The sequence below is a fragment of the Canis aureus genome, chromosome 20 (assembly GCF_053574225.1).
Source record: "Canis aureus isolate CA01 chromosome 20, VMU_Caureus_v.1.0, whole genome shotgun sequence".
In the NCBI taxonomy this organism is placed as follows: domain Eukaryota; kingdom Metazoa; phylum Chordata; class Mammalia; order Carnivora; family Canidae; genus Canis; species Canis aureus.
The window spans coordinates 48,152,855-48,164,519 of NC_135630.1; the positions used below are offsets into that span (position 1 = coordinate 48,152,855).

At 40.6% G+C, this 11,665-nt stretch overlaps 2 long non-coding RNA genes across 2 annotated transcripts in view; one reads left to right on the forward strand and one right to left on the reverse strand.

Moving 5' to 3' along the window:
• LOC144291782 (uncharacterized) overlaps window positions 1-11,647 on the forward strand; it is a 46,534-nt gene extending 34,887 nt beyond the window's left edge. Inside the window, exon 3 of the long non-coding RNA XR_013359275.1 lies at window positions 11,431-11,647. This is a non-coding gene — a long non-coding RNA (uncharacterized LOC144291782). The remainder of the gene's footprint in view (window positions 1-11,430) is intronic.
• On the reverse strand, window positions 1,212-7,962 carry LOC144291976 (uncharacterized). Its single transcript, XR_013359515.1, has 6 exons — window positions 7,728-7,962; window positions 6,916-6,994; window positions 3,775-3,860; window positions 2,802-2,909; window positions 1,857-1,935; window positions 1,212-1,302 (listed from the first exon to the last, which is right to left on the reverse strand). It is a non-coding gene; the product is annotated as an uncharacterized LOC144291976 (long non-coding RNA).
• Window positions 11,648-11,665: the final 18 nt, after the last annotated feature.

Below are 11,665 nucleotides of genomic sequence, written 5' to 3' on the forward strand. Positions count from 1 at the left end.
TCTGAGGAGGTGGCAAAATTAAAGGGTTGATATCTTCTGTTTAGTTACTTCTCTGCCTTGTATCTGACAGTAAAGGCATCTTCTTTGCCTGGGGTTGGGGTGATTGGGACAAGAGCTGGGACAGTAGCAGAAAGTGACTGCCCTTTGATGCCATTTGTTAACTTTTCCATTATTCCCTCTGATGTGAATTCACGAAGACTGTAAATAAATTCAAGCAGAGTTCCAATTAAGTTATCTAGTGGTACATCTAATTTGTAAAGATACAGAAAGGATGGAAAGCTATGTGCCATGAGTGGCGCACTTTTGTAGTATTTTATGTAGTGTACCTTCTGTAGCTACCCACGTGCCTTATGTAGTTCTTTAGCCCACGTGCAAAAGACTCCACTGTGCTGACTTACAGGATGTCCCCCAGGGCTGTTTCACAGCCTAGAGGAGTGTTCTTCTTCTTCTCTTCTTTAAAAAAAATTTTTTTTACTTATTTATTTGACAGGGAGCGCAAGAGAGCACAGCAGGGGGAGTGACAGGAAGAGGAAGAAGGTCCCCCACTGAGGGGGTAGCCTGACACCAGGCTCGATCCCAGGACTCTGGGATCATGACCCTAGCCAAAGGCAAACAGTTAACCAACTGAGCCACCCAGACACCCCTAGAGGAGTGGGCTTCTTATAATCACCTTTGTACCATTTTTTAGTCTCTGATTTTCAGACCATGACTTACATAAACAAGTCCCTTTTATTAACTTGACATTAAATGGCACTATGATCAATGGTTTCTTTCCAATGCGTGGCTTTCTCCTCCTGTTAGGAGGCATGAGTCTGAGAAGGAAGCTCAGTCCTTCCATACATGCCATGTGTATCCCTAAGGCATAGTCTTTTTTGGTACCACTTTATTCTTTCTCTTGGGTCCAGCCTTACTGATTCCTGTCAATTGAATTGTATTTGCCAAATTTTAGGCCACTCCTAGAGTATCTATGTGTGTTATATGACCTGGTATAAAAGACACACTGTGAGCTGCTTTTCTATCACCAGTGAGGAAAACATTGAGCTTATTCTTTTATGTTTTCTGGTTTAGTGACCAAGGTTGAGGTTTATAGGAAATTTACTCAAGATTTAGAGAGTAATTTTTGGTCTTGGTATAACAGTTTTTGTTTTTTTGCAAGTTTATTCATGAACCACCTTTAATTGGAACTTATCCTACCTGTTTGTCTCATACCTTTGGCATTGTGCTCAGATCTCTGAGACCAACCTGCCCAGGATTCTCCTTGTAGATGAATATAGGCCTTATTGAAAGTAACAATAACATAATCTAAATGAAAATAATACAAATGCATGCTATGAATGTATTCATAATAATATGAATCATAATGAAAGTAATCTAAAAGCTTTGTTTATCTGCATATCTGAGTAAGTGGATACTTAATCCACTCTGAACTAGAAAACACAAAATTTATGTAGAGATTTTACCTAAATTGTGCTTAGAACAGGGGACAAGAGCAAGAAGGGTTCGAGTTTATGAATGAAGATAAATATACCCGAGATGAAAGCCAACCACATAGCCAGAGGTGGGGCTGAAAGAATATTGCAGTTTTTGCTATTGCTTGTTGCAATGCAACAGAAATGACATAAAGAAAGAAAAAAAAAACAGTATAATGACTTGTTGAGAAGATAGATACTTTATAATTATCTCAGAAAGACAACCATATTCCATTTTCTTTCAACTCTTTATATCAGAAAAATTGCCACTTTGGGTAGAAATTTTTCAAGGATCTACAAATCCTTACATTGCCCAACCAACATCTATTGTAGAAGTTTAACATAATGTATGTAAGAGATTAAATCAAGACTACGATGCCACACTACCTGGGTTCAAATCCTGGCTGTGTCACGTATCAGCTGGATGAAATCACAGCTTTGTGATTTCTGTTTCACCTCCTCGTCTCTACAATGGGATTGTAAAGGGTTGTTATGAAAATGTACCTAATTGATATAGGTTAATTACTTATAACTGCCCATGGCATGTGTTGGGAGATTTGCCAGTGTTTATTTTCATTCCACATTTTTTTTTCCAGGTGGAATGAACTCAATATTTCATTCCTGATTTCAGTATAATAGCAACTTAAAGTAAACACTCTCTTCTATTAAAAGGTCACACCTTGATGAGTCTAAGAGAATGGCTCCGTAATTCTTAGAGAGCATGTGCCTTCCCTTGGTAGCAATTCTGTTAAACTGAACATATGTCATCTGTTTGACAGACAGGAGCAGAGAGAGCCTTCTCTGGAGCATAACACAAAGGTTTTGTTAGCAGTCAAACAAGAGGCTTTGGAATCAAATAGAATCGGAAGAAAGAGAGAAATTTATAATTTGAAAATAAAGAGGAAAGGTGAACCATGTATGGAAGAGCAGAGACTCCTTTGCCAAATACAGCACAAATTTCCATCACCGCCTTGCTTTTTAGAGTATGTTCATAACAGAAGGAACCTGTACTTTGGCATTTGTTTTATTTGCCCAAAGCCTTATTCTCTGAGATAAGAATAGAGCATATTTGTGCAGCATTCCTGTGTTACAAATCCATTCTGGCCAGTGGGTCATAATTTCCTCTGTTCCATTTGCTCCATACTACCCTTGTGTCGCAGGAAGGCAATGTCTGAAATGTATCACCTTGATGATGCACTCTGTCACCCTGCAGCAAAACTTTTCACCCACGAGCTAGATACTTAATTCATATGTTCTTTCCAATCGGCTTAAACTTTCAAAAAAATCAAATATTGTTTTGCATGACACAGGTGATCCTCATGAACTTATTACCTCTCTCTAAGGCCATTTCTCTTGGCAGCTGCTTCACACTGAATAAAGATGAGGCTCCTTCATTCCATCAATTGAGATGAACATCAGTGCAGCTGTGTCCTATTGAGGCTGGAAGAAGTAAAAATGAGATTAATTTTTCAGTGAGTTAGATCGATCTATAGAGAACATAGGGACAATTTAAGTCAGACTACTTTGTTTTGGAAAGTTTTATACCTCTAGATTATTAACGAAGTTGCTTCAATCCTGAACGCTAATTTTGACTAAGCTGCACAGTTCAGACATTTTTGCTTTTTATTAGAACTGGTGGTCCGCATTGTCTAGCCCAGGGAGTTCAGGTGATTTTTACTTAGTGCCAATGACATTTGGTCTAAGGTCATGCTGCACCCTGAGTGCACCTCAGAATCATCCAGGGAATAAGAAGGATATAAACAAATTCAGGACACATTGTCAATATGTTCATTCTTTATTTTGTACAATGCATATTTATAGTGTCGTACTTCTTTATCAAGAGCCTTATTTGTGTAGATACTGGAAATTAAAAGCAAAAGAAGAACGCATTTCTTGACTTTAAGAAGCTTACAGTTTACTCTCAGGAGATTAATAAAGAGAATGTCTATACGTAGTTCTCAAATTATGTGAGAAGGGGGGGTCCTCTGACTCAGTGATGGCAGGGGTGCCATTGGTGGCAGGAGGGGCTTCTTGAAGAAGGCAGATGCTGAGCTGAGAGTACTTATTGTAGAGTGCTAAGGAACAAGCTGGATAGAGAAAAATAAAGGGGATTTTCATGAGAAGGACTGTACCAGTTGAAGCATGAATAAGAGATTCTTCAGTAGTGTTGGGGGAAACAAAAGCCTTCTGATTTGCTGGAGCACCAACTAGGAGGAGACAAGGATGAAGAATGAGACTAGAGAGGGAAGTAGGCTCTGGTTCTGGTGCCTTCCATGGCAGGCTACAGAGGAGAGATACACCTTACCTGTGTGGCGAGCTGCTGTAAGGGTCCAGGTCTTCACTTTAGGCAGCTCCTCTGGTTTCTGATGTCATCATGGAGAACCTAAATGTCTGTGTATGCAAAGCAATTGGGTGATACAAATAAATATGTATTAAATATGATAGACTCTCCTGGAAAAGAATACTTATCATTACTCAGCAATATAAATTAAATTCACAGCCATGGGGCACCTGAGTGGCTCAACGGTTGAGCGTCTGTCTGCCTTTGGCCCAAGGCATGATCCCGGGGTCCTAGGATTGAGTCCCATATTGGGCTTCCTGCATGAAGCCTGCTTCTCCCTCTGCCTATGTCTCTGCCTCTCTCTCTCTGTTCTCATGAATAAACAAATAAAATCTTTTGAAAAATAAACTCATAGCCGCAGTAGGGAGCCTTATAAGCCATAGAAATGGCCCAAAGAGTCACTTCACAGGAGTTGAGGTAAAGGAGAAGCATTTCTGGCTGGCTAACATGCTCCGAGATAGTTAATGGGGGTATAGCGGCCCACTCTTGGCCGTGGGGGCGGGGGAGGGAAGTTTTGATAGGCACTTTTCTAGAAAGAAGGAAAGAATGACATTAGCAAACAACAGAAAACGTGATGTCCTTATTATGTTTGGCCAAAAGGGTCAGAACAGGAGGATTTGTAAGGGAATAAAGACTGACAAAACTACAAAGCCATGCAGAGTCCCAGTCATACATAGCAGGTTTTGCTGAAAATCTGACCAACATTTGGGGAGTTATAGGAAATGTGACCCAAGGAAGGTATCTAAGCAGGGAAAGAGTATTTTTCAATACACCTAATGATGAAGATCGAGCTGGCAATGGAATTCCTGACAGAGTTTTTTAAAAATGCAAATAAGTACAAATAATAAGAATCTGAACCGGCGTAGTAGCAAGTAGAAATATAAGACATGTGAAGGAGAAATGAGATTACATGCCCACTCTGGTCTATTGACCGAAAGCATTTTTATCACGGCTTTTGTGTGATTCTGAACCACATTCAGAACTGGAAGCCATGTCTTTGGTGACATCCTCCTCCCCTCAGTCATGAGGACTACATTTTTCACTGGGAGGTGGAGTTACCAATGCGGAGAATAATGAAATTCACTTGTAAAAGCCAGAATTCGGCAACTTGCCTATTATTAAAATCTCCTGGAGAACTCGTTAAACAGATTTCTGGACCCCATCAAGGTTACAGAATTAGAAACTCCAGGAATAGGCCCAGTTAGCGTACTTAACCAGACCCCATCATCAGGTAAGTTTGGGGAACACAGCAGCAGGGTCAATGTTACTGCAGAGCAGCAAAGTAATTGATGGACTATAGAGGCCTGTGTCGAGATTATCTGTGTATTGAAGTATAATGATTCTGTTAGCTCTCAGGTGCCGAGACCAAAGTCGTAATCCACATCCTACCACTACCCCTATCACTGTATTCTGACCCGCCAACATCTTCTTCCAGAGTTACTGCAATAGCATCCTATCGGTGGCTCTTCCTGCTTCCACTCTTTCTGGGATATAGTTTGTGTTCCATACAAGAGATGGAAAAATCTTTTAAAAGCAAAGACTAGCTGGGACACCCATGTGTCTCAGTCGGTTAAGTGTCTGCCTTCTGCTCAGGTCATGATCCCAGGGTCCTGGGTATCAAGGCCTACATGGGCTCCCTGCTCAGCAGGGAGTCAGCTTCTCCCTCTCTCTTTGTTGCCCCTGCCCCCAGCTGTGGTCTTTTTCTTTCTCTCTCTCTCAAATAAATAAATAAATAATAAAAAAAAATCTTAAAAAAAAAAAAAGAAAAGCTAAGACCAGATCATGCCACTCCCCACTCCTCTGGTCCATACCCCCAATGCTCTCTAATTACGCACTTAGAGAAAAATCCGAAATTCCTACCACAGCCTCCAAAGCCCCTCCTGGGTTGCCCTGCCCATCTGTTCCTTGCAGGTCCTACGGCTTTCTCCCTTTGCTCACTGGCTTATTCCTGTTCCTTGAGTACCCTAGGCTTGTCACTCTCCTTGAGCTGGACCCTCATGGTTCTTGTTTCATGTGACCACCTTTCTCCAGATATTCACTGGTCCGGCTCCACTGTGTTGTTCAGGAAGGACTTCTCGAAGCCCTGTGTAGAAGAGCTCCTATTTACCACAGTCCTCTCTTCACTTTCTGCCTCATCCTTAGCTCTATGCATTTCACCTCAAAAGGCATCACAATCTGCTCTCATGCCACACATTTGTCTATATGTCTTTTCTCTGTCTTCTATACTAGAATGCATGTACCTTAAAACAATAGATTCTGTTTTGTTTTTGTATTCCCCCGGGCTGAGCATGGAGTCTAATACGGAGGCAATGCTCAGTGAACATTTCTTGGATGGTTGGATGGATTAATGATGGCTTGGAACGTGATAGGAACTATGTAGTGTGTATATTTTTTCCATGTTATTGTCTCTATACTCCAGACTTTGGACTGTATACATTTTTTAATGTTCTCCTACAATTCCATACTTAGACACCCAATGATCTGGCTTCTTTCTATCATTGCTTGGTCATACGATGCTTTATTAGGTTTATACATTTGGAGACGTTGCTATTAACACAGGCTAGGAAAACAAATTCCCATCTGTGTTGACCTCTTCATACTTCTTGCTTTCCATTCTTGACTGCCTTTTGGGTGTTTAAACTTCCTACTCACATGTCTTTCCTAACTCTCCCTATGGCCTAAGATCTCATTGTTCTTATTTCTCTGACCTTTCTCCTCCTCTTTCTCTACTAGAAGCAGTCACCTTTTGAACTGATAGTCACAGACAAGCTCTTAGAAATGGTTGTAGCTTCCGTTGGAAGTGGAGATAGATCCAGATCTGGGATATTGCTAGCATTTAGGGGCTGGGATTCTATTAGCCTCAGGCATGGCTGGGTAGCCAAAAACTCCTATAAAATACACCGTGTAACGTAACCAGATTCACATGCTCTAATTTGTTTTAAAGACAGAAGATTTAGAGCAACATGATATCAAGCCATTGACTTAGACGTCATTGTGCCCATCTCACTGGATATTAAGTCGATCACAATTAGCTGCTCAGCTCTTTCATGGTCTGTTTTTTTGAGACTCCCAAATTTCTAACTTGACTTCACAGAGAGAACTAACTGATGGGCCGTCCTAGGTGGGGCGTGCAAGACAGACTCAGGATTTCTTCTAAGGCCTGGTTATCTCCCATCCATTACACCTGCAGAAATGCAAGATATTTAAGCCGTTGTTATTGCTGTGGCTATTTTACATCATCTGCCAGCTGTGTTTCCTTTCTCATATTTGATTTCTGTGTTCGCCTCAAAAATAAATTTTCCTGAAATCATAGGCTATGCACTCAAGATAAGATAATAAGAATCATTAACTGGGTTGCACGTTGATGCTGCAACTGTGTGTGAACAGAACACTCGTAAGTACCCGCACAGATGTATCAGCCGCATTTATACCCCACACAACAAACACACACGAGCACTTATATTCTCCGCTTTATCTTTTGAGAGGAAGACAGCTCAGCGTCGTCTCACAGTCTAAGTCAGTACTTCATTAAAAGAAATTCCTTTTCTTCCAGAGACACTGTTCCATTGCAAGAAAGCATGTTGAAAGGAGCCTAAGGGTGGGCTTCTGTAGTTCCATGCCCAGTGGCCCTGCCTGCCTCACACTGACCTGCCTTCCAGCACATGCTGAGGGAGCTTCCTGACTCAGAACCCCGGCCCCTGTGGCTTCCAGTTTATTTTCTGGGCAGGCAAGAACTGTTGCCTGTCTGATAGGCTTTCTCTTGTCGAGGACCTGCCTGGAGGCAGATATGTCTAGTTATCTGCCTGCCTTTTGAAGCTACACTGCACACAGCTGCTCTTGCTTCCATCTCAACTTCTACCTGCCTGGAAGGGACTCTGCTGATAAGTCCTGACCAGGGGGCCCGAAGAGTTATTTACCTGGACGTGAATCTCTCTACAGGCACACAGAGAGTCGATTTGCACACCATGCTTTCATCACTTACGGTGATTTTTCTGGTTCAGATATCTAGAGCTCAACAGAGAAAAATATTTTTGTAGTTGAAGAAACATCCCTTTCACAATATGACTAGGGTAAGGCTCTTAGGATGGCTAATTGGCATGAAAACTGCTAGAACATAGTAATAATGGGATGAGAAAAGGAAAGCAACTCTACACTTTAAAGTGGCTATAAAATCAGGTAATGAAAGAGAATTTGGGGGGTGGGGGAGGGTGGGCAAAATTTGCGCCCCTCTTAAAAAATAAGTAAATCCAAATCAATTTTGGAGACTTCAGCATTCTCTGTTATTTGTAATCACAATCTAACTCTGCTCAGACTGAAATGTGCAGTCATGTCCAACAGCAGGGGCCCCAAGCGGTGCTTAGCTCTTGCATTAAGCGGGATAAAATAAGTAGGTTGAACAGAAGGAATGCTTTAAAAACACCGAAGTGCCATCCTAAATGAGTCACCCAGCTGTGGGCTGCTTGGAAACAGCAGGATCATCCAGACAAGACTGGCTCTCAGCCAGGAGGTCAAGGCATAATGCGTTCCGTGTCGTGTGCACCCATGAATAAATGTCACTGGCTGTAACTCCAGCTCTGTATTAGTGGGGCGGGGAGGCCATCGGGATCTGTCTGCCTCACCATTAACAGGGCACAAACTTAGATTTTTAGCATTACCCCCAAAGGAAGGTGTACATACTATCTCAGAGGTTCATAACAGGATAAAAAAACGTTGTAAAATGTGAAGCATGTGTCTTATAACTATGCCACTGTGCTTCTAGGGCATGAGGAATTCATATTTTTAATCAGTTTGGCCAAGTATGTTGTGAAGCTGATGGTGGTACAATTATTTATTTGATGCCCATAAGTTCTGTGAATATGCAACCTCACAGGTGTACACTTAAGTCAGAGTGAGACTTTAAAAGTTCAAAGATGACTATTGGCTTAAGCCCCATCAGTGGCCTCTCACAGTTTCTAGAACATCCAACATCTAGAAACTATCCTGTCTTTTCAGGCTTATTTCACATCTGGTTTCTGCTTCTTTCTTTTCATTCCTGCAGTATTGTTTATGTTTCAGTTAGTTTCTGGCCTTGCTTCCATTCCCTGTTGGACTTTGCTCTTCCCTGTTCCTTCTCTGGAACCTTTCTCTTCCCATCTCTGTCATTAGCTACTAATACCTGTTAGGTCTCAGCTTAAAGGCTGTTATAAACAATGAACTTCTAGGCCAACTCACATCCTCCATCAGAACCACCATCATATGTTATTGGAATTACTCATTCAATTTTACCTCTACTGTGTAAGACCTTAAGTTCAGTGAGGGCAGATATTATTCTGTTTTGTGTAAAATTGTTCTACCTATATATTGTTCAGTAAATATTTGCTGTTATGAAAACCCCTATGATCAAAGGTATTTTTCCCCACTCTGGAAAAGGCAGTCATGTGGCTTCAACTTGTGTAAACAGTACACGACAGTGCACATTTCTTTTTTAAAAGAAATTTTGTTTATTTATTTATATGAAGGGGGATGGAGTGCGACCATGTGGGGAGGAGCAGAGAGAGAGGGACATACAAACTCTGCACTGAGCACAGAGCCTGCCTGGGTGCTCCATCCCATGATTCCAGGGTCATGACCTGAACTGAGATCAAGAGTCTCACACTCTACTGACTGAGCCACATCTGGCTCCCCTAGTGGTTACCTTTGAATAAGAGGATTAATACTACAAAGAATTACACCGTTCAGCTTTGAAGATTAGAGTTTGTGAGGGAAGGTAAGTTTTCATTTAGCCCATTATAGCTTTGGACATGTTAAAGGACTTGATTGAGAATACCACCAAAAGCCAGAGGCTACTGACTCCAATGCCCACAGAGACCAGGCATCAACATAAAGAATAGAGCTAAGTAGGACTGGGGCAGACTGGGATCCCACCATAGGTAATTGTTTTCAACAATTGTGAGCTAAGCATGGCAGGTTTTCTAATTTTTCAAGAGAAGAAGAAAATCCAAAACGTTCGTTGTAAAATCATAATTTAAAAAATGTTAGCAAAATAAATAAATAAATACATAAATAAATAAATACATAAATAAAAATTAAAAATGTTAGCAAATAATTTCAAATTTGTAAAATATCTTGCTTACCAGATGAAACATTTCTACTGGGACAAAACAGAGTTTGCGAGCTATGAAGTTAAAATTGAATCATTAAGTCAAAGTCAGTATTGAGACCATCAATTTGCTCATGCATGGATGTTTAGATGTTTAACCCAATGAACAACTGATGCATAAATAATAAATCTAACAATTTGAGAATGAGAAGGGACATTAGAATCATCTCGTAAACACTTTCCTCCACGTTACAGATGACAACGTCTCAGGTCCACAAAAATGAAATTACTGGGCCTTGAAGTCAGATGCACACAATTAAGTTACATGGACTTGAATCCAGGTGTTTTGATGCCTGGCTTTTCTCGTAACTCCGAGCGACATTGTGTGTACTGTTTGCGTGCTTGCATATTCTGCTCTAAGTAAGTGGAGTGAAATACGGTAGCCTATTCTAGTGCCTCTGAAATTTTACTGTGTGTGTGAATCAATTGGGGAATCTCATAAAAATGCAAATTCTGATTCAGCAGGTCTGGAATAGGACCCGAGTTTCTGTATTTCTAGCAGCTCCCAGGTGATGCCAATCCCAAGCCCAGAGCTTTGGGTAGTGCGGAGGGACCGACTCTGCAACAGTTGCTCTAGATGCTGGGACTGCACTGACTTCCCAGAGTGGGATGTGCTCCTTATTTTTTCTTTGCCAGTTATCTCTGCTAACATCTTTTTTTTTTTTGTCTTCCATGCTGAATCCTTGACAAGACAAAATATTAAATTAAGCGCGAAATCCCCTTACCAGGGAAAGCAGATAAGTAACTGACTAAAAACCAGGGGGTGCTGAGGAAATGAACTCTTCAACTATAAAATCAAAATCTCCATCATGCAAAATGCATGAGTTTTCTCATGTCTTATTTTGTAAATGATATTAGTTCTGGTTAGTTGCTGGGGAACTATTGAGTCATTTTCTAACTAATAGCAACGGAAAATGACATTCCAGGAAATAAAGGGGAGAAGGCACTTCGGAATATAATAGCAAACAATCCACAAGATGGCAGTAGGTTCCTATGTTTTCCATTTTACTTACCCTTTTACAGAGTGTACATTTCATCAGTGAAAATTTTAAAAGAATTACACTATGTTGGCTATTTTGTTTTATTTTGTTTTTTTACTTGCTAGGATTTTTTTTTTGTAATGACAGAACTAAACCTTTATAAGAGAAGTTATATATTTTTTATTAGCCAAAGGATTAACGGCTACTTTTTGTCACACTTTCTTCTTCATATTACTGTGGCATACTGATATTATCCTTTTTTTATGATTTATTTATTTATTTGAGAGAGTGAGAAAGAGTGCAAGCACTCTTGCAGAGAGGGGAGGGGCAGAGAGAGGGAGAGAATATCAGACTCCCCACTGAGCACAGAGACTGACTTGGGGCTCCATCTGAGTACCCCGAGATTGTGACTGACCTGAAACCAAGAGTCTAACACTCAACCGACTGAGCCACCCAAGCACCTCCCGGCGTTATCCTTTTAACTTGAGTTTATTCTTTCAGGTTCTCATTGGAGAGTACATTGGAATACATTTTCACTGAATATTGAAAATTTTTTGAAACAAGAGATCGACGACTATATTCAAAATTTCAAACACATTTTTCAACTCTTAACCGGCCATTTATTTTCACTTGAGAAACCTCCTGAAGATTCAGCTGACTGATTAAGACAGAAAGAATCATAAAAGTGAATTCTTCATTATGTTGTCAATTTAAGATTAATGGTAATTGTATTTTA